This window comes from Protopterus annectens, chromosome 1.part1, assembly GCF_019279795.1.
Source record: "Protopterus annectens isolate FY-2018-M chromosome 1.part1, PAN1.0, whole genome shotgun sequence".
NCBI lineage: Eukaryota > Metazoa > Chordata > Ceratodontiformes > Protopteridae > Protopterus > Protopterus annectens.
Window position 1 is genome coordinate 67,633,653 of NC_056726.1, and position 25,000 is coordinate 67,658,652.

Genomic DNA, 25,000 nt, shown 5'->3' on the forward strand with positions numbered 1-25,000 from the left:
TGGGATTTTCATTAATTATAAACTGACTTCAGCTCACATCTACCTATACATCAGTCCAGGATTTGTGTGTTAAACAAAATGACACATGTCCCTGTTTCTGCACTGCTGCACGTCACTGAACTTGGCTACGACATTCTTCAGTTGTGTGATGTAATTAATATGTCACAAAGGCTAATAAAACTACACCACACACAGACTGACAGTCTGTAAAACAAAAAGTAATTCTACTTAACATCCAACATAAGTGCTTATGTCCAGACTAAAACCATGAACACCACCACTCAAGCTAATTACCCTAGTCCTTTGAGCCACACAAGCTGCTTGACAGACAATTGTCATTCATCACACAATCAGCTGCATACATGCTTATATTGTTATTCCTGCACTAAGTAAGATATAGAATGTATGATGAATTTCTGTGTTACTGTCCTGAAACTGCCTGGCATGCTGATATACCATTGATGAGTTTATGTTACAGCAGATACAATGTAACACTGCTGTGTTGGGGGTGGTGGAACACCAACACATGTTCTACTGGGATATACAGTAGTCTATCATGTCACCCTACTGCCTAGCATCTCCCTTGACAGATGTTCCATGCAAGAGGCCTGGTGAATACTCATGGAAATAAGGTAGTGGAATGTGTATCTCTAGGCCCATGTGGATGTAATTTCTGTCCAAGTAGCCCACTATTTATTGCATAATGTACTAGAACCATAGACACAGTGCCATATCATAATAATCCTTATGAGTACTGTGTACGTTACCTTGCAAATGCAGCAGCTGACACAACCGTAGTTCAGGGCTGACTCTGTCTGATGTAAGCAGCACACACCCAATACATGAGTATGTACAAGATGTGTGGGTTGCCTGCCATCATTTTTAATTTCTGTATTTTTGTAGGAGTAAGGTGTCAATCCCTAGAGCCCTAGGTTGTCAGTAGATGTGCTATGCATTGCCTCTTAGCCAAATCCTGGGTATACTAAGCACACCTCTGTCTGCCTACAGGGACAGCAGCAGGGGATTCCTCCTCTGAGTCCTCCTGTGACTGTGGCTGTGGTGACCGAGGCACTGATGGGGGTGCTGTGTATCCCATTCCTTTGTGGATCCTGCTGCAACTGTTTCCACAGGATCAAACTGCATAGCATAGCACATCCTGTGAATATATGTGCTCGTCTGGCTGGAGAATACTGCAGGGCTCCACCAGATATATCTAGGCACCTGAACCATGATGTCAGCAGCCCAAACACATGCTTTATGATGTTTCTAGTTTGTGAACGTGCCTAAGTTGGTCCTTGAAAAGTACCTGTAGCTAGTACCCTAAGGGCTACACATACCTTTGTTTCCACTAGGATGGGTTTCCCTCTGTTGGCTCTGGCTCTGAGTTGAGGGGAGCAGAACTCAGTCAGTTCTTGTCATATGTCCCTGTCCACCCTGTAGTGCTCTACAATCTCCAGATCATGTAGCTCCTGGAAGGTTACCCTGGGCCTGAACACTCTTCTCCTTCTCCGTCTAGGCCTATTGTCAGCAGCAGCAGCAGCATTGACTTCAGCATCTAGCACATACAGATGTAGGAGACCTGCTGCACCCTCTAGCATTATCTCAGTTAGAATTCCCATGTCTGTACTGCAGTGGTCCAGAGTATTGAGGGAAAATCAGAATGTAGGGTGTATGCATACTTTATGCAGGTCTCCTGTAGGTCCAGCATGTATTTTTGGCTAATTATTATGCATTTCACCTGCCTAGATTCTAATTGCCATAATTTACAGGCCCTACTTTATTTTGTGACACCATGCAATGCAGAGCACCACACAGCACAGCTCATATAAAAGTCAAAATCAATAATTGAATATATCCAGTTTTCATTACTGGCTACCTACGTCATCACTATGACCTAGCTGGCCTTTCGTGTGAACACGCTCAGCTGTATAGCACGCCGCGCAAACATGTGCACCAGGAATTAAAAAATTCTTAAAAGTAATGGGACACACCCCCTGCTGGCATCCACATCTAGTGGAAATATCAACATGGTGTAGGAGCCTACACAAAAGGGATTTGTGGACATGATTGCTCCTTTTACCAATTCACCAAATTCACCACGTTTGAATACATATCCATGCTGACAGCCTGATAACTACACAGTTCATAGACATATGACCTTGGCAACAGCACCAATGCACTATTGTATCGACCCAATGCAATGTCTTAAAATACCTTTCTGACAAATATCATAAAATACTCATTATTGCTTTTTTTTTCATTTCAGCATGTCTGCTCACTGTGGAGCGTATTGCAAACATGCTATATATATATATATATATATATATATATATATATATATATATATATATATATATATTTATTTATTTATTTTTTTCTGTTTGTTAACCAGGAAAGTCCATTGGGCCAAGGTAGCCTATTTTCAATGGAGGCCTGAGGAGAAAAGCTCCAGACAGAAAGACAGTATTAAAATATATTAGTGCAGCATATAAGAGCAACAATTTAACATTCAATATACGGAAAGACAATATTATAAAAACATTGAAATATATGAGCTAAGTCAACCACTTATACGATATTTACAGGAAACAACAAATTAATGTTCATTTAGTACAACATAATTTTAAACAAAGGAATTTAAGCAGTGGCAGAGTTTTGAGTAGGATAAAATAGAGATAGGTATCAGGATTCAGGTAGGATGGGCACAAGAGCACACCCAGAGAGAGGAGAGGTGAGAGTGGAGTAAGGTTTTAAAGGAAGGGAGATTTTGGGTAGTTCTAATGTGAGGGGGAAGAGAGTTCCATAATCTAGCAAGGGAGAATGATAGTAGAAGTTGCCCTGGTGAGTGTAAAGGCTTGTAAAGTTACAAGAGATTCTGATTTGTGGATCTAAGTGTTCTGTGTGGCTGGTGAAGTTTTAAGGAAGAGGAGAGTGATGGACAGCTAGAGGGTTTAAAAATGAGCTTGTGTGCTGTTGTTAGTTGAATATAATTTAGGTAGCCTGGGAGTTCCAACCAGTTTAGTGCATGGAGTTATAATGATGAGTGGAGGATTTGGATCCTGTGGCAAACTTAGAAAGTTTATTATAGCACGAGGAAAGTTTAGATTTCAAGGTTGACTGGAGATTAGTGAATAGTGGAGCTCCATACAAAAAGGAGGGTAGGAGGTAGGTGGTAGATAGGAGTTGTCTAGAAGACAGAGAAAGGTAGCATCTGTGTCGATAAAGCATTCCAAGTTTTTGATGATTTTTTTTATATTGATTTGTAGGTGGATGCCAAACTTTAGCTGGTCATCGATAAGGATGCCCAGAAGTTTTGTATGGGGAACTATTTCAATAGATGTTTTGCTTAGACTGAGTATAGAGAAGGATGCTTTGTCAACAGCAGTATGTCTAGAAGGGGTAAAGATCATTATTTTGGATTTGGAGACATTTAGGGCTAGATAATTATCAAGCATCCAGGACTCAGCAGAGGAGAAGGCCTTTTGAGTAAGGTTTATTAATATGGGAAGTTATGGCAGAGCAGATGATAGCTGAGTCATCTGCATATTGTACCAGTTTTGCATTGGGGATCTTTTGGTGGAAATCATTGATAAAAATGTTAAATAGTAAGGGACCCAATATAGAGCCTTGAGGTACACCTATTGGGGTGTGAAAGAAAGAGGAAGTACAGTAGTTCCATTTTACAGCTTGTTCCCTGGCTGAAAGATAGCTGGTGAACCATTTGATAGACGAGGAAGAGGGATTAGGATGGGAGAGTTTAGAAAGCAGAAACTCATGGGAGACAATATCAAAAGCCTTGGATAAGTCAAGGAGGAGGTTAGAAACTATGTTACCTGAGTCGCGAGCAGAGTTGATGATTTCGAGGAAGGAAAGGAGGGCAGTGATGGTGCTATGTCCTTGTCTAAACCCATGTTGTGTAGGAGTCAGTAGTTGGTTGTCCAGTAGGCAGGGTAAAAGTTGCAGGTGAATACATTTTTCGAGTATCTTAGAGACAGGGGATAGGATAGCAATAGGGCAAAAGTTGGAGATTGAACAGTTGTTACCTCCTTTGTGGAGGGGGATGATGAAGGCTTTTTCTCCAGAAGTGTGTTATGTAGGACTCCTGGATGGAGCGATTAATTAGGATGCTGATGGGAAGGGCTATGCCATCAGTGGCTAGTTTGAGAAAGTCGGATGGAATGTCATCTGGGGAATTAGAATAAGGTTTTAACTTTAGTAGAAGCTTTTTTATAGTGTGGGTAGGAATGGATTTGAGAGTAAATGGGAAGGACTCAGAGTTATTGGTGGTTGAATTCTTGGTTTCAGGTATGTTGGGGGGATACTATTAGGGAAAGAGGAGGTGAGTTTGCCTATGGAGTCAATGAAAAAGTAGTTGAATTGGATAGCTAGGTGGAGGTCAGGTGTGTCTGGATCAGGGCAGGGGTTCTCTTTTTTACCTGGCGATAATATTGATGCAATGCTACTCCAAAACCTTTTGGAGTTGGTTTTATGATTATTTTTAAGTTTAAGATAGTAGGATTTACTGTCAATGGCTATTTGTTTTTATACTTGATTTCGCAGTTGCTTGTATTCGGCAAGAGAGTTGGGAGTTTTGCATTTTTTACAGTATTTCATAAGTAGTTCTGTGTCTTTGGTTATCCAGGGGGCTGTTTTCGATCTGAGTCTTTTGGTTCTGCACGGGGCAAAGTGGTTAAGTAGATCAGTGAAAATTCTATTGAAGAGTGAGACAGTGGCGTCTAAACAAAGGAACCTTAGATGGTTCCGGTCTATCTGTTTTAAGGCATTAGAGAAGAATAGGGGGTTGAAGCTTTGCATGTTGTGGGTAGTAATGTGTTTGTGCTGAAGGAGGAGGGGGAAGGGGAGTGGTGTATGTAGGCAGGGAAATGGTCACTAAGGGAGTCAGGGAGAGTACCACTATCAGAAATTCGGTCTGGGTGGTAGACTAGTATCTAGTCAAGGATGCTACCTGTGTTGTAATCTTTATTTGGTCTAGTAGGAGTTTTGATTAGCTGAGTGAATTGATATAGGTTGATGCTTTGAGAAGGGGTAGATGAGTCAGTGGAAGACCAGTTAATGTTGACATTGCCTAAGAGTATTGTCTCATTGTTTATGTTAGAAGTAAACCAGGCAAGAATATCTTCCAAAATAGGGATATTGTTACCAGGAGTACGTACAGGGTGGCAGTGCATAAAGTTTTATTGTTGTTTACTTTGAGAAGAGCGAGGGTTAGCTCGGCAGTGTCAAATGAGGGTATAGGCTTAGTATAGGGTGTCACTGTTAAGCAGGAGGAGAAAAGTAAGGCTACTCCTCCACCTTTCTTTTGAGATCTGTCACTTTTTATGAGTTTATAGTTGGGGGGTGTTATTTCAGTATCTTTTATGTGTGGTTTTAGCCAGGTTTCTGTGATAGAGAGAATATCAGGTTTGTTGATGGAGATACAGGCATGAAAGGCAGGTATTTTATTACAAAGGCTCCTGGCATTAAGTGTAGCAAGGAGAAGAGATTTGTGGGAGAGGGGAGAAATATGTGAGTCTGGCATGGAGGTGGAGTTGTGTGAAGGCCCTGGGTAAGGGTGTATGTCTCCAGAGCGGAGGAGGAGGGTGACTCATTTAGAGTAGGGAATGGACAGGTATCTATGTTCTAATGGGTTATAGGTGTGGGTATTGGAACCTAATGAGGTTAGCTTGGTGGGTATGGGAAGTGGTTTACTAGGAGTAAGGAAGAGCTTCCTTTGAAATAGAAAAGATACATTATGTTTGTAGAGGTGGGAATAGGTTTGGGTTGTAGAGGGAGAGTCTTTTTTAACATATATTGCAGTTCTGTGAAAGGGAGGTGAGTACTGAAACTGTGGGAGAATAGTGTGGTAGAGTAGGTAGAAGAGGATGAGGCTTTGAAATAAGGATAGTAGAGCTTGAGCAGCTTTTGTTTGCATGATAGGTGTTAGATGCAAGTTAAGTGAGAGGGATATGTAGGAAGATAGATGGTTAATAAATGAGAGAGGTGTAGTTACAATGGTTTGTGTAAGGATGTGTAGACAGCGATGTTGCTGGGTGGAGGATGAGTAAAGCAGTAGGCAATGGGTGGGTGTAAGACAACAGGCTGAGGATAGTGATAGGGAGTGGAGGGAGGGAGGGACCTCGTTTGATAGGCGGGTTTTATGTGGGAATGGTTAGAGAGCTATAAATGTAGATGTGCTGGGGGCGGGTGGAAATTGGGGGCAGTGCAGGGGAGCAGAGTGAGCCCACAGGGCGAACAGAGGAGGAAGAGCTGAGAGAGTAGGAAGTCAAACAGGAACAATCAGTGGAATTGGAAGTTAAGCAGTAAGGAAATAAGACGGCGTGGGTAAGGGAAAGCTGGAATACAATTGTTTTTGGGGTAAATGTGGACTGTAACCAATGCAAAGAGTGAGCTACAGAGTGATGCTAAACACTAACTACAGTGGGGAAAGCCTAACTCAAACCTAGAGCACTTGAAGTTATGGGTAGGGAAGGAAGGGTTTGCACTACCACCTAGTGGCAGACCTAGGTAATTACAGGTGACGAGAGAAGAGGGAGAAATGGGGAATGAGGGCAGGCTGCTAGCAACGCACAAAGGGGCACAACACTAGGTAGACTATGTAAGCAGAGAAAAAGGCAAACAATAGTTGAAGCACGTGCACTGGTATAAGTTTAGGCAGCAGCAAGTTTCTTATCCTTCTTTAATAGGAACCCTTTTTGGTTTTATTTGGTTGTCATGGGTAGATAGTTCCAGGTGGTGAGTGGGAGAAACACCTTGGGAGATGGGAGATGGGAGGGCAGGATGTAGCAATATAGTAGATATATATATATATATATATATATATATATATATATATATATATATATACAGCCAGCTATAGATATATATATATGTATCAGTACCATTTAAGAACTGATGCCAATAAATTAAGGTACTTTGTTGTTTCAATACAAAGATTTTGTTGAAGTTATGAGTTTCTAAGCAGTCATTTGAATATGCAATTGGCAACATATACAATTTGAAGTTTTTAATGCAATGGTTAAAATATGTATTGGGAGTTTATGAAGATGGTGTAATTCTATGCATGCAAAAAATATTTTAATAATCAGATAAAACTGTTAAGGACTATTTGTTTATGACTGTTTGTGCTATATTTAATATTTACTAAAAATATTTCTTAATATTTGTTTCCATTTTGAATCATAAGATGAATTTATCTACAACACTATACATTTTACAATTGTTAAAGTAGCATACAATCAAATATCAGGGAATCCAATTTATTTTGGTGGTGACAGTAATAAAGATTTATTTATTTATTTATAACGGTTTGATGACTGGGGAAGTCCACTGGGCTTTGAAAGGCCCATTTCAGTGGAGGCCCGGGGAGATAAGTTCCATGACACAGTTACAGTAACATGACAAATTACAATTCAAAAATGTAAAAATATGTAGAAACAGGCAACCTGATGTCCAGATAGTCAATACTAACCACAGGAAACAAAGTCCAAGTTTCTTCTTTAACGTAAAAGTATTTTATTTTTCAAAAAGACAACGTTTTCGCCGTGACCCCTGTCACAGCTTCCTCAGAAGAAGACAAATAAAACAGCTAAACTGGTCTGTTCAAATACTCAGTTAACAGGAAATGACAAATAATTGAACATCCTGCACTAATTTGTCTTGATTAAAAATAGAAAATAAAATCATGAATAATCATAAAAAACCATTGGATTAAAAAACAACATAAAAATATTGTTACTAATACATTTAATTTAATAACATTGTAAATATTATCCATTAAACCCACAAAGTAATGTGCATATAAGCATTACCTAAAGTAGCTCTTTAGTTTAAGAACACATGAAATATTGCAGTTCTCATTGAGGCCATCTAGCCTAAATGCGTCTAAATTCAGCTAAGTTCAACACACTCAAGAACTGTCTGAAAAGGGCCTCCCTATCAGTTAAAGGTACTTGATCAATACCCATAAAACTAAAGGAGTGGTCAGGGTTACTGCTAACAAAAGCATTCTCTAAAAGAGGTTTTTATAGCATAAAGATGCTGATATACTCTCTTTTCCTATGTAAAAGGAAGGGCAGGAATTTGTAAACCACTGACTTTGAATCACAAGTAATCCTCTGCTTAATGTTGTATTTTTTGTTCCTAACTATAAAGGAATTTCCAGTTCTCATCACTTTACACATATTGCAGCATCCACATTTAAATGAACCTCTAGGTCTTGTGTAACCATAAGTGTTAGAAGTGTGCTGTAAAAGTTCTTTCAAATTATTACTTCTCCTGTAAATTACATAAGGGCGCTGACCTAACTTGTCAATCAAATTCACGGAATTAATAACTAGTGGCCAGTTTTTTAAGATAATGGACCAAATTCCTGTTGAATTCAAATTAAATTGAGTTATAAAACTTAAAGAAAAGTTTCTCTGCTGATTTAATAAGGAATTTTGGTGTGCTAATTCATTATCAGTAATAGACCTACCTACATTAGATTGGTCAAGTAGTGGTTTATACAACCCTTTTGTTCTTTTAGTGTCAACTTCATTTATAAGCCCCTCTAAAAGAGGGACAGGGTATCCACGGTTTATAAACATACCTTTCAAATATTGGCACTCAGCTTTAAAGTCGCTGTAAGTGCTGCACATCCTGCCTGCACGTACCAGTTGTCCTTTGACAATAGATTTTTTCTGGATGTAAACTTGTAGTGCAGGAAAGAGTTGCAGTACGTCTGTTTCCTGAAAATGCCAGACAAATAAATCTCTTCTTCTATTTCCTTAGTTAGTCTAACATCCAAATAGTCTGTTTCTACTGTTGAAAACCTATAAGTAAATTTTAACCATTGTGTAGAGTTGTTCAAATGATCTACAACTTCATTCCCTTTAAAAAGGATAAATATGTCGGCCAAAAACCTTGTGTAATATTTTATCTTCTGCATTACAGTTTCATTAGATAGTATATAAAGATTTTCCCAAAAGGCTACAAACAAGTTAGCCACACTGGCTCATAAAGAGAGCCCATGGCTATTCCACATTTTTGTAAATAGAATTTATGTTCAAAAACAAAAAAGTCTGATGACAATATCAACAGCTCTGTTACAACATCAATCTCCACTTGTGGTGCATTTAAGCAGTTGAATCCATTCAACTGCCTCATTGTGAGGATGGATGTGTATAAATCAATGACATCTACAGTCAAAAGTTACACTCAAGGTCAAACTTAATACTGTTGATGTCAAGACCAGGAGTCTTTACAAATAGTAGGTATTTTCTTTACATATTTTGATAGAATACTATCTATCAGTTTTGAACCCCTCATATTACAGGCAACTTTGGCTGAATAATGTCAATGTAATTATATGTCTCTAAGTCAATTTTGCCTGCTAATTTTGCTGCTAAAAAGATCACGAAAATACCCACGGTGACCTTGAACTACATTAATCTCATTAAGAGTAACATAGGCGTCAGATGATAACACTTGCATCAAATACCATGTCAGGTTTCAAAACCTGACAGTTAAAAACAGGTTTTAACCATTCACAAGTGAAATATTCATCTCATTCAAAGTACTACTTGATTTTTGTGTAGAAAACAGATGTCTTATGTCTAATTCGCACATTTGTTCAAATAATAATAAGTTTTGTTGTGTAGGAGGGTTAAAAACGCTAGTCAGTTTCAATTTGTCATTCACATTTGTTGTTTCATTGTTAAAATATAATTTTAAATTTAACTTGCGTATGTAGCATTTCAAATCAATCAAAACTTTAGCTAAACTTCCATAGGTACTTGGTATAAAAGTATATCCCAGAGCTAACAATTCAACTAGATCAGAATCTAATTCCAAAGATGAAAAGTTGTAGATAGTAAAGTCTTTCCTTGTGTTGGTGTATATAACAGGGCCTTGCAAAAAATCCCTCGGACATGTGGGAGAAACATTGTCTATTAACGTTTCCTCCAGTACACGTTCCCCCCTTGTTTCTTCTGTTGGTTCCCTAAAAAAACTTTATCATTAGGGAACTCTGAAGGAACCTGCTTATTCTGGTCAGTTCTCCCTAGTCCTCTTTGGTTCTTATAATTATAATTAACCTATTGCTTCTTCTAACTTCCCCAACAGAATTAATTCAGCATTAACAGAAGTAGAAGACCCATTTAAGTCAACAGTATTAGACGCTGAACTTGGAATGTTCAAATGGGAATAGGCTTGGTTAGAAAAATAAGCTGTTCTGTCCCTAACTAACTTCTTATTTTTGTTAATTTTTAATTTAAGTAACAATGCATCAATGCTAGAAAAAAACGATCATAGTCATTTAAACTGCTATTAGTTTTAATTTCTTCATCCAAAACATTCACTTCAGAAATAAGAGACAAAATATGCATATCATAATGTTTAACTATGACATTTAGCAATTGTAACCCCTGTTCCTGAAACAAGCATTTCAATTCTGAAAAATACACTTGGTCCAACAATAGTCCAGAAGGAGTAAAGTTGTTCCTAAGGCCTTTTGGAACCAGCTTCTCATTTAAACATTGCCTAAAATAAGCAGCTTCCAGCTGCAGTTTTTTTAATTTAAGCAACTTAATGTCAAGTACCTTTAAACGGTCACTAAACCAGTTGTTGTCATTTTCTTGAACAGGAAAAGAACTGACAGTTGACCCAGTATTAGCGCCTGACAAAAACGAAAACGGGTTCTCTTTATTAATCCAGTCGTTCAAGGTTCGGCGTTCCTCTACTGGCTCCGTACTATGCCCCTCATTTGAGTTAGATGCTGGTGGTGTAATTGGATTAGCATTAGTTACTGCAGCATAACTAGTAGAAGGGATCCGAAAGATGCTTGGAGTTGAAGGAAACAAATCCGTTTCCCTACTGGTAGAAGCAGTAGCGTTTTGAACAACAGAACTTCCTGCCTGTTGTTTATTCAATCGAGGAGGCAGTCCTCTAAGCTGTTGGGCTGCAGGAAGTGACGTAGCAGACCCTTCCGAGTCAGAAACTGGAACAGCATTCCGGTTTAAAATAGTTTCTGACTTTTCTTTTCTGTTAAAAGTTGGAAGTTGCTCTAAAACATCCATACGAACATGTAAGGCTTCCAATTTTTGTGAAATGGAAGCCAATAAAGAAAACAAATCTGCTTCACTTGGTTTTTCATGAATAGCTGTTAGACAAAGGTTAGGACTAACAGGACTGGTAGGAGTGCCTGAATCCATGGCAATCAACAAACAGTCAAAAAATGAGCAAACAAACTTGTAAAAATATGTAGAAACAGGCAACCTGATGTCCAGATAGTCAATACTAACCACAGGAAACAAAGTCCAAGTTTCTTCTTTAACGTAAAAGTATTTTATTTTTCAAAAGAGTGACACCTGTCACAGCTTCCTCAGAAGAAGACAAATAAAACAGCTAAACTGGTCTGTTCAAATACTCAGTTAACAGGAAATGACAAATAATTGAACATCCTGCACTAATTTGTCTTGATTAAAAATAGAAAATAAAATCATGAATAATCATAAAAAACCATTGGATTAAAAAAACAACATAAAAATATTGTTACTAATACATTTAATTTAATAACATTGTAAATATTATCCATTAAACCCACAAAGTAATGTGCATATAAGCATTACCTAAAGTAGCTCTTTAGTTTAAGAACACATGAAATATTGCAGTTCTCATTGAGAAGCAGGTTCCTTCAGAGTTCCCTAATGATAAAGTTTTTTTAGGGAACCAACAGAAGAAACAAGGGGGGAACGTGTACTGGAGGAAACGTTAATAGACAATGTTTCTCCCACATGTCCGAGGGATTTTTTGCAAGGCCCTGTTATATACACCAACACAAGGAAAGACTTTACTATCTACAACTTTTCATCTTTGGAATTAGATTCTGATCTAGTTGAATTGTTAGCTCTGGGATATACTTTTATACCAAGTACCTATGGAAGTTTAGCTAAAGTTTTGATTGATTTGAAATGCTACATACGCAAGTTAAATTTAAAATTATATTTTAACAATGAAACAACAAATGTGAATGACAAATTGAAACTGACTAGCGTTTTTAACCCTCCTACACAACAAAACTTATTATTATTTGAACAAATATTAGACATAAGACATCTGTTTTCTACACAAAAATCAAGTAGTACTTTGAATGAGATGAATATTTCACTTGCTTTGAAACCTGACAAAGGAGGGGGCTTGTATTATTCGACAAACGCTCAATATACAGAAAAATGATGCAAGTGTTATCATCTGACGCCTATGTTACTTCTTCCTTAATGAGATTAATGTAGTTCAAGGTCGTACCATTGGGTATTTTTTTGATCTTTTTTTTAGCAAAATTGACTTAGAGACATATAATTACATTGACATTATTCAGCCAAAGTTGCCTGTAATGTTCGGAATACCCAAGATACACAAAGAACCCTCCCATGAGGGCATTAATAGATGGTAGGTCTTCTATGACCTACCCTTGTTCAAAACTGATAGATAGTATTTTATCTTATTATGTAAAGAAAATACCTACTATTTGTAAAGACTCCTGGTCTTTCTTACGGGACATCAACAGTATTAAGTTTGACCTTGAGTGTAACTTTTGACTGTAGATGTCATTGATTTATACACATCCATCCTCACAATGAGGCAGTTGAATGGATTCAACTGCTTCTTAAGACTTTAAATGCACCACAAGTGGAGATTGATGTTGTAACAGAGCTGTTGAGTATAGTATTGCCATCAAACTTTTTTGTTTTTGAACATAAATTCTATTTACAAAAATGTGGAATAGCCATGGGCTCCCCTTGCGGAGCCAGTGTGGCTAACTTGTTTGTAGCCTTTTGGGAAAATCTTTATATACTATCTAATGAAACTGTAATGCAGAAGATAAAATATTACACAAGGTTTTTGGCCGACATATTTATCCTTTTTAAAGGGAATGAAGTTGAAGCAAAACTTTTTGTAGATCATTTGAACAACTCTACACAATGGTTAAAATTTACTTATAGGTTTTCAACAGTAGAAACAGACTATTTGGATGTTAGACTAACTAAGGAAATAGAAGAAGAGATTTATTTGTCTGGCATTTTCAGGAAACAGACGTACTGCAACTCTTTCCTGCACTACACAAGTTTACATCCACCTAGGCAGAAAAAATCTATTGTCAAAGGACAACTGGTACGTGCAGGCAGGATGTGCAGCACACTACAGCTTTTCTTTAAAGCTGAGTGCCAATATTTGAAAGGTATGTTTATAAACCGTGGATACCCTGTCCCTCTTTTAGAGGGGCTTATAAATGAAGTTGACACTAAAAGAACAAAAGGGTTGTATAAACCACTACTTGACCAATCTAATGTAGGTAGGTCTATTACTGATAATGAATTAGCACAGCAAAATTCCTTATTAAATCAGCAGAGAAACTTTTCTTTAAGTTTTATAACTCAATTTAATTTGAATTCAACAGGAATTTGGTCCATTATCTTAAAAAACTGGCCACTAGTTATTAATTCCGTGAATTTGATTGACAAGTTAGGTCAGCGCCCTTATGTAATTTACAGGAGAAGTAATAATTTGAAAGAACTTTTACAGCACTTCTAACACTTATGGTTACACAAGACCTAGAGGTTCATTTAAATGTGGATGCTGCAATATGTGTAAAGTGATGAGAACTGGAAATTCCTTTATAGTTAGGAACAAAAAATACAACATTAAGCAGAGGATTACTTGTGATTCAAAGTCAGTGGTTTACATCGCTTTGTGTAATTCCTGCCCTTCCTTTTACATAGGAAAAACCAAATAACTAAAAGAGAGAGAGTATCAGCATCTTATGCTATAAAAAAAAAAAAACCTCTTTATGCTTTCAAAACATGTTAGCAGTAACCCTGACCCCCCTTTAGTTTTATGGGTATTGATCAAGTACCTTTAACTGATATTCAGACAGTTCTTGAGTGTGTTGAACTTTTATGGCAGCTGAATTTAGACGCATTTAGGCTAGATGGCCTCAATGAGAACTGCAATATTTCATGTGTTCTTAAACTAAAGAGCTACTTTAGGTAATGCTTATATGCACATTACTTTGTGGGTTTAATGGATAAGCAATATTTTTATGTTGTTTTTAATCCAATGGTTTTATGATTATTCATGATTTTATTTTCTATTTTAATCAAGACAAATTAGTGCAGGATGTTCAATTATTTGTCATTTCCTGTTAACTGAGTATTTGAACAGACCAGTTTAGCTGTTTTATTTGTCTTCTTCTGAGGAAGCTGTGACAGGGTCACGGCCAAAAACGCTCTTTTTGAAAAAAAAAACTTTTTACTAAAGAAAGAAAGAACTTGTTTTTTGTTGTTGTGGTATTAGTACTATCTGGACATCAGGTTGCCTGTTTCTACATATTTTTACAAGTTTGTTTGCTCATTTTTTGACAATTCAAAAATGTCAGAATATTATCAATTGCAAAGTTGTAAGAAAAATATTTTAGGGAGGATTACAATCTTAATGAGCATTACTTGTTCTTCCATGGTAAAAAATGATTTGTTCCAATTTGCGACTAAACTTAACATTTTGTCAACAACCTGTTGAAAGTTTGCCCCCAGGATTCAGCAAGCTCTGCACTGTGTGCAGGAATAATGCAAGAGCTGCTGCATGCAATATGGCTGATGAGCGATAGAGGAACAGGCTCCTGGGTGATGCACGAGCGCTCCTACACTATTTTATTTGGGCTCCTACACTCTTCCTGCATGGACACAGCTCCTGTATGCTAATTACCCCATTTGCAGGTGAAAAACATGCAAATGAGGTGTATTAGCGATCCAGGAAGTAGGCAGGCGTCTATGCAGGAATAGTGTAACCTGCAGAAATGTATTCAGCTACTAACCGAATACATTTCTGCATATTACAAGACGGAGGCATGGCAGCTACAAAGAAAGCAGTATTCAATGCAGTAGGCATGCCAATGGCCAAATATATGGCCATTGGCATGGTAAATAGTTGCAAAATTATAAAAAAATACCTTTTATTTTTTTTGGACGATTTCCAACGTTTAAGCATAGGGCAGCGGTGCGCACATGGGATTGACCCAAAAATAAGAAAAAAAGCTGGAAATAAGCTTTTAAACCAAAATCAGCATTCTGCTATAATAAGTCAATGACATGCTAAAGGGGAAGGCTGAGTGTCAGATTTGTAATCATGCATTAGCAGTCAGTTTTATACAAATGAGGGGATTGATACTGAATCACAGATTTCCCCTCAGTGATAGCTTGCACCCAACCGTGTAGGTGCAGCAACACAATGGTATAAGCATAAGAGGTAGATGACCTCATAAGGGAGAGCGTCATACATGCTGTAAGCTTATTGGAGCTCTGTGGCCCATGTTTGCCCTTAGCTAAGCACAGCTAAGGAAGGGGTGTGTGTCTGAAGCAGCCTAGCAAGCAGCCTAGCAGTGTTTACATTGCCTAAACGGGTCTGTGCCACAAAAAAAAAAACAAAAAAAACCCAGGAAATAGCAGTTCTGTTCACATCTGAGCACTGGGTATGTGCGGCGTGCCTTGGCACTTAAACAGGAAGGCAATGGGAAGGGAAAACAGCAGTAGGAAGCAATCAAGGAGGACTAGCATAGCTGGCAGGTGAAATATATCAGAATCAGCCAATTACACAGACAGCAGCCCAGCCCAGCCCAGCACACTACCATAAACTATGCAAACACCTTTCACTCTGTTTTTTTACATAAACTCTATACCACTGGTGTACACAGACGGGGAATTGTTTCCTGACAAAACTAACAAAGTGATAGGGGCTATTGTCACTCTCATACATCAATATGTGGAAGAGGCTGAGGGTGGTGTGGATGAGAATGCTGATGACCAACCCACAGTGAGGAGAAGGAGAAGAGTGTACAGACCCAGGGTAACCTACCAGGGGCTACATGAGCTGGAGATAGTGGAGCGCTATAGGGTGGACAGGGATATCCTACAGCAAATTGTTGAGCTGTGCCAGCCACTCCTCACACACAGACCGAACAGAGGGGAATCCATCCCAGTGGATGCCAAAGTATGTGTACGCTTAACAATACTAGCCACAGGTACCTTCCAAAGATCAACTGGGGATATCATGGGGATCTCACAGGCATCAGCATGCAGGGTACTCCATTAGCTCCTGTATAGCATGTCAGCACATGCCGGTGAGCACATATATTTCCTCAACATCCGTGAGATGTTGACCAGCAATATGCATCTCTTCCACCAAATAGCAGAATACCCTGAGGCAGTGGGTGCTATAGACTGCTTGCACATACACAAAAAAGCACCACCCAGTGAGCGGGGTAGGAGGGCTTCCCCTCTATCAACTGCCAGGTCATGTGTGATGCCCAAGGCAATATACCAAATGTGTGTGCTGGCAGCCCTGGAAGCTATCACAACTCCCACATCTGGCATATGACACAGCTGTGCCAGAGATTTTCCAGTGGGGACATCCCATATGGCAACCTAATGGGGGATGCTTACGCACTGAAGCTGTGCCTGATGACACCCATCAGAAATAGACACACACCTGAATAAGAACTCCATAATAAGGCACACGCACAAACCAGAATCATAATAGAGCGTGTGTTTGAGATGCTCAAGTCATGGTTCTGGTGCCTGGACATATCCGCTGGAGCCTTGCAGTACTCTCCAGCTACATGTACCCAGATTGTCATTGTATGTGCCATGCTACACAATATGATCCTGCGGAAATAGCTGCAGCAGGAACAGCACAGGGAAGGGCCACACAGCCCCCCACCATTGCCAAGACCAGCACAGGCACAGAGTGACTCAGAGGAGGAACAACCTGAGCCTTCCCCTGTAGGCAGAAGGAGGAGTGCCCCAGTATGCCCAAGCTTTGGCAAAGAGGCAACGCATAGCTCATACACTGACACAGTAGGAACCCAGGGAATGACAACCTCTCTCTGACTTGCAAATACAGTAAAAGGGATGCCAAATATGACACTACCTGTACTTTACCATGTATAGGGAGTGTACTATGTGCATGCAACATAGTCAGCCCTCCGACACCATCCCCAATGCTGGCACCGCCACAAGGTAAGTCACTCTTCCTTTCAATTGTTGAATGGAGTAGTATGTTCTGCTAGTTGTAGCTATTGTATGTATGTGAGCATGCAAGGGAATCGGGTGGCTGAATGGGATGGCAGCATATAGAGGACACCTATATGGGCAGCATGAAATCCATAACAAATACTGGTGTCAACAAAGTAGGCAGTACTAGACAAGGTGACAAATCCCACTGCAGTACATGTGGTGGCCCAAATGTGTATCCATGGGACACACACATGCATATCAGTGAGGTTCACATACCTAACAACAGCCTCAGCCAGCAGGACAGGTGTAGATGACCATAAAGAAAGGCAGTGCTAAGGCCTCCAATTACTGGCAATGAAGAACAGCCCCTCTGCAGACCTACACGGACAGACTACAACAGGTCAGGCAGTTATGTTAGTTCTGCAGGGTAAGAAGTCTGAAACTGAAATGTAGGCCAATAAAATCTAAGATCTGTGCTCTACTGATATGCCTCTAGTCTGCATGATAGGTCAGAATACAAAATGAAATGGAAGCCAACAGAGTACCTAAAATACCAGTACAGTCATAGCAAATGTTTACAGTTGTCAGGTGTGCCCCCCCACAATCCTATGTAGAAATGCAGTAACATGTACGAGTGGGGTTAATAACAGTGGAGCACAGATTACCTGAGATGGCCCAAATTACAGGATAGATTGTTGCATGTGTACAACATGCAGGGGTCAGTGTGTTAGGTTGTTGTGTGTTGTATATTGTGTGGAAGTGGTCAGCATGTAGGCATCGATGGTTGTGTCCTGGTGGCCTATGGTCAGTACTGTCAATGACAGGGCCATGTTCTGACAACTGCAGTGCCAATCACAATGCATCCTAGCAAGACCCAATTCAGCAGTCATCCATACTCATTGTTCAGATGTCAACATCTGTCACCATCTGAAAGATGGACATACCATGAATGTGGGCCCAGACATACACACAGTACACAGGTGGAAGTAACCTAGACAGAGTACATTAAATGTAACTGCCAACTGCACACACCTTTGGAATTGTACACACAGGTTAGCAGCACATTAATGCCTGTGTAGCATGGAATACTGATGTAGTCTGTCTAATCACTGGCAGACCACAAAAGGCACAGTTATAAAGTAGTGAGAGAATGCCTATGTCCCTGCACAAGGCAGCCTACGGAAAATGTGCAGGTATATCTGTGAGTAAACTGCAAGAAGCTTCCATATCACACATGCACTCAGCTCACCCCACCATCATCCACAGGTTTATCACAGGTCATATCCCTGCTGTTCGGAATGAGTACAGTATGACCCCCACTTCTGTATGGGAATACCCACAGAATGCAGCATGCTGAAGAGGTGGCCCACACAGGTGTGTCCCTAGCTGTAAGCAGCACCCTGCCAGCATCCAGACCAATGGATTAATATGTACAGGAATTATTGCCATTAACACCTCACACACTTACCCTGTCACCCCAGGGGAATCCACTCTTTTGCAGCTTGGGACTGTAGGAGTGACAGAATGCAATGGCCTGCTACAGAAGGCCTGCATCACTAAAAAATGCCTTACAGTCCTCTGTCAAAGGCCTGTGCCTCACACATACTGCCAATGTATGTTATCTCATGGGGTACCAACTAACAGCATAACATAGTCCACAGAACACAAATGCAAGACGATGTCGACAAATCCTAGTAGTATACCCACCACGTCCTACTGCAAGACTGTGGACCAACCCCTAAATAATGCTGGGATGAAATGACAACTATAGGGATACTTTGCAGATATCACATGCATAATGTTAGGAAGAGGATAGAATAACAGTGTGGTGGGGGGGTGTAGAAGCATGGACGCCATGGAGTGTGTAAAGTCTGAAAGTCTGATACTACCCCTGCCTGCAAACCCAGTAATGGGTGGCTACAAACCCACTCATAAATCACAATGTGAAGGGGAACTGACCAGATATATGAGCCCTGCCTCTGGGTAACCTGGGTGAATCTGTACAGCTGAAACGTAATGCCACAGCAGGATATGGCCATTTTGTTATGTTGATAGATGTACAAGAAGGGGATCCTCAGCCACCATAGTACCAAAGTGCTGGACCATTTACACAGATTCATCAGCAAGTGTCTGCAGCTACCCCTCCAGGGTGGCATGAGTGTGCAAGAACATGTAGGCTGCAGACCACAATACTGGACACAGCTTCATTCATCTTGTATTTCCCAGGAAATAACTGAACTAATCAGTATATCTGTCAGTAGCTGATGACATAATACATCACAGTGTAAAACGGTAAATGTCTGAATATCTCTGCTAACACCAACCATGTAACACAAGCAGCACAGACACAATAGTTACAGTATCCCACTTTCTTTCACCCATTGTGACACCATATTGTCAACCTATCTACAGATATCCTGCAGAAACAGGTTGCTAGCTGTAGGTGTAGAACACAAAATCCTGCACTGGAGTACAACCTACCTGGAATGGATTCACACAATCAAGACAAAAGGTCATACTGGGCATTTATTTATTTTATTTATTTTTATTTATCATTTGTTGACCGGGAAAGTCCGACTAGGTTTCACAGAGCCTGTTTTCAGCGGAGGAGGAGAAATGCTCAATGCTCTGTCTGATGTCTTTGGAAAGGAGGAGAACCCGGAGTAACGGGAAACCACACAGAGAACAGGGGAACTCCACACAGAAGGCACCCCACCCGAGAATTGAACTGGAGAACCTCTTGCTGTGAGGTGACAATGTTGACCACTGCACCACTGTGCTGCCCAGCATGGGCTCCTACACTTAAAGAAATGAAGCCCATGTCTGACAACAAAATACAGAAGATCATACTAGGAATGTTCCAACACTTAGAGAAATGAAGCCCATGTCTGACAACAACAGTGGACTATACATATCTGTCAGTCACAGATGTCTGTGCACACACACCACATTGCACACCATTCATGCTTTGCACACACATTGGATAGGAATACTCACACATATCCAAGGCCAACACACTATAATAGGTCAAACATACACACACAGAGATGTGGGGGAAGAGAGAAGCAGACAATGACAAAGAGATTGCTATCATGAGGCGTGTCCCACCCACCACACATCCAATTGGCCAATATCACATGATGTGCCGATGTCAATCACTGTAGACATTTGCTTTTGGTAGCATTCAGCCCTATAGTGTCTATGGTGCTTGTGATAACTGTGTAACATGATAGTACAAATCAGTATTCATCTAGCATTTGTATACCCAGTCCTGTCAAATGTAAAGTTGTGTGTGACTGAGCATTGTGTGTGTGTTTCCAGAAGAATGGTTTATGGCCCATTCACACACACTGCACTTCCCATAGCCCATGTTAGCACTCATGCTGATGTCAGTCACCATAAAATAACCCTCTGGCCAATTCTCAACCCCATAATCTCCGTTGTGCATGTGATAACTGCGTAATGCTATAGTGTAACATACTAGTTAGGTAGATGTTCTAATCACAGACATGGCAACTGTGAAACTCTGTGTGTGTGGGGTGTATGTGTGTAGTGATTGAGGCCATTCACAGTCACTGCACCTCCCATTGCCCTACTTTAGCAAGCCTGCTGATGTCAGTCACCCTGAAATACCCCTTTGGACAAAGGTCAACCCTATAAGCTCCATGGTGTATGTGATAACTGTGTAATGCTATAGTGTAACATACTAGTTAGGTAGGAGTTCTAATCTCAGATATGGCAACCCTGGAACTCTGTGTGTGTGCAGAAATTCATTATTTTGAGGCCATTCACAGTCACTACACCTCCCATTGCCCTACTTTAGTAAGCCTGCTGATGTCAGTCACCTTGAAATACCCCTTTGGATAAGGGCCAGCCCTATGATCTCCATGGCATATGCTATAATTGTGTAATGCTAGAATGTAACATAACTAGTTAATTAGGAGTTCTTATCCCAGACATGGCAACTGTGTGTGTGTGTGTGTGTGTGTGTGTGTGTGTGTATGTGTGTGTGCAAAGATTAGTGATTTTGAAGCCATTCACAATAATTATACCTCCCATTGCCCTACGTTAGCAAGCCTGCTGATGTCAGTCACCTTGAAATACCTTTGGGAGAAGTGCTAGCTCTATAAGCTCCTTGGCATGTGTGATAACTGTGTAATGCTATAGTGTAACATACTAGTTAGGTAGGAGATCTAATCCCAGACATGGCAACTGTGGAACTCTGTGTGTGTGTGCAGAAATTCATGATTTTGAGGCCATTCACAGTCACTACACCTCCCAATGCTCTACTTTAGCAAGCCTGCTGATGTCAGTCACCTTGAAATACCCCTTTGGATAAGGGCCAGCCCTATGATCTCCATGGTGCATGCTATAATTGTGCAATGCTAGAATGTAACATAATTAGTTAGGTAGGAGTTCTTATCCCAGACATGGCAACTGTGTGTGTGTGTGTGTGTGTGTGTGTGTGTGTGTGTGTGTGTGTGTGTGTGTGTGTGTGTGTGTGTGTGTGTGTGTGTGTGTGTGTGTGTGTGTGTGTGTGTGTGTGTGTGTGTGTGTGTGTGTGGGCAAAGATTACTGATCTTTAAACCATTCACAGTCATTACACCTCCCATTGCTCTACTTTAACAATCCTGCTGATGTCAGTCACCTTGACATACCCCTTTGGAGAAGTGCTAGATCTATAAGCTCTGTGGTGCATGTGATAACTATGTAATGCTATAGTGTAACATACTAGTCAGGTAGGAGTTCTAATCCCAAGCATGGCAACTGTGGAGCTCTGTGTGTGTGCAGAGGTTCATGATTTTGAGGTCATTCACAGTCACTACACCTCCCATTGCCGTACTTTAGCAAGCCTGCTGATGTCAGTCACCTTGAAATACCCCTCTGGAGAAGGGCCATCTCGGTAAGCTCTGTGGCACATGTGATAACTGTGTAATGCTATAGTGTAATGTCCCAGTTAGGTAGGTAGGAGTTCTAATCCCAGACATGAGAACTGTGAAACTATGTGTGTATAGAGATTAATGCTTTTGAGGCCATTCACAGTCACTACACCTCTCATTGCCTACTTTAGCAAGCCTGCTGATGTTAATCACCTTGAAATACCTCTGTGGAGAAAGATCAGCTGTGTAAGCTCCGTGGCACATGCCATAAATGCAGACCAATGCAGTAGCAGTAATTACACAGGTATGGGTTTGAATTAGATCTGATGCAAGTGTTTGTGTGTGTACATATGTATGTGTGCACCTCAAAGATTTTGGTCCCATTTCACATCTCAGAGCCTGACTTTAGCAGTCTTGCAGATATCATCCACCTTAAAAAAACCTGTTGCCAACCCTAAACTATGTCAGGTTAGTGGTGCATGTGGCAAATGAATAACATAATGGTCTGTAAAGATTGTTAGAGGTTTGAACTTCACCCCTGGTAAATGTGTGTGTAGGGTAAATTTGTTTTTGGGATTTCTCACCCACTACATCACCCAGTGTCAGTATTTACAAGGGTTGGTGATGTTCCTTACCTTAGAAGTACCTTGGGACAGCATCCATCCTATAATCTCCATGGCATGTGCAATAAATGCAGTACACTGTAAAAGCAATGTATAGCTAGATAGGGGTTTGAATCTCAGTACTGTCAAGTGTGTGTGTGTGTGTGTGTGTGTGTGTGTGTGTGTGTGTGTCTGTCATCGGTATCCTGTGTGGAGGTTGCTATGATTGTGTAATAACAGGATACACTGTGGGTGGGTCTTTCTAAATTATTATACTGAGAACCTGGTATATGTCACAGTGTCCACCTTACAAGGACAACAGTTGTCAAACACCAGAGAGGCTGGTGTAGACAATTCAAAGCCCTACATGTGACATTATGGATTGGTGAACAATATAGTCAACCCTTGCATCACTCAGAGAACACTCTCCACCTATGTGTCATACACAAACACACTTGTCTAGGCAACAGCCACTATATTGGTAGTTCCCTGCATATTGCCTCACAGATAGTAACCACGGTGTGATTGCAGTGGACTACATGCCAGTTGACCAAAACAGTGCCACTGAAATCAGAAAGTACTGTGATGTGTAACATCTGACTGAGTGTGTGTTATCCAGCAAGTAAAAGGACATGGCACCCTGTTGCATCCCTACAGCAGGCAAATAAAAGCTTACTGTGGTCCTTTTGCTACATTCCCCACTGGATGCCTGCAACAACTGTAGAGCCTGCAAATGTAACCCACAAAGGGAATACCATGCCTTATACACATACCCTGTATGGACAGACTCCACTAACTCCAGTGAATTCCTGTATCATGCTGTCATTGTAGGTGCAATCATGACCTCAGTTCCATAGCCAGGTCTCCCCAAATGAGGTCAGAAATGCTACATCAGAAGATAACAATCTGTACACACAACATGCCCCAGAGACCTCAAACAGACTTCCACATTTCAAAGAACATGCATGTGGGAATGTGCACAACGCAGACACTGTCCATGTTATGGAATATAGGTCACATACATGGGAAGAAGTGCACATCACTGGCCACCCACAATAGTAACCCAGATGAGCAGATGGTGAATACAATACCCACCTGTGGGAACCACTCAAGGGACTACACCCCTGAGCCACACTGGAGACCATTGTCATGTGGCCTGGTGCCAGGGTATTCCCTTTGCCTAGCCTTGTACAGCCATCAGGCCCATTCACCTACTACACACCTGTGAAGCAATGAACCTATGCATCTTAGTACTGGCAAATGTGTGTGTGTGTGTGTGTGTGTGTGTGTGTGTGTGTGTGTGTGTGTGTGTGGAGATTAATGATTTTGAAGCCATTCACAATCACTACACCTTCCACTGCCCTATTTTAGCACGCTTGCTGATGTCATTCACCTTGAAATAACCCTTTGGCCATGTATCAGCAGTATAAGCTCTGTGGTGCTTGTGATAACTGCATAATACTGTAGTGTAGTAAACTAGTTAGGTGAGGGTTTTAATCCTGATCCTGCCAACTGTGATAATGTGTCTGCTTCCTTGAGAGAGAGTGTGTGTGTCTCCATTGATATCTGCTTTTGTGAACATTCACACGTACTACTCTTATCCCTCCTTTAGCACTGTTGCTGATGTCACTCACCTTCAAAGATACCTTTGGACAGCTCTTCAATATGTAAGCTCCGTGGCGCATGCAATAACTGCATAACACTGTAATAGCAATGCATAGTCAGGTAGGGGTTGGAAACTCAGTACTAGTAAGTGTGTGTTTGTGCATGTGTCATCCGTATCCTGTGTGGGTGTTGGGGTAATTGTGCCCTGACAGGATCCATTGTAGTGTGGGTTTTGCTACATCATTATATTGAGGACCTATATGTCCCATTGTCCACATTACAAGGCCAACAGTTTTCAAACACTGTAGAGGTTGTTGTAGACAATCCTCAGCCATAAATGTATACAGTCATGTGCAATTACTATGTGACAGTGTGGATTACTAAACAATACAGGCAACTGTTATAATACCCAGATACCACTCTCCACCCACAAATCATACACAAACACGCTTGGCTCTTACTCTCTTACATCCTTACTTTTTTACTTTGTATCTCTCTTTCTGTCTCTCTCTCTCTCTCCCCCCCTTTCTCTCTCTCTCTCTCTCTCCCTCCCCCTCCCTCTCTGGTGGATGTGGAAAAGTACATCTGTTTTGCACAGGCAGCAGCTTGAGTTTTGTAAGGAATGCTCATGATCAGCTGATGGCCTGTGCACAAATTGCAGTCCCTCACATGCTAATTGCATGTGGAACAGCTATGGTATCTTTCCTATAGCCAATTGCATGGAAATGCATTTCCTTCACTGTGAGTAGGACTTCATGTGGATGTTTGACAAACAGCATCACAGTGGGTAGTTGGAAATACCTCTTACAACATACACTGTGGAACAGGCCAACAAACAGGAGGGTGT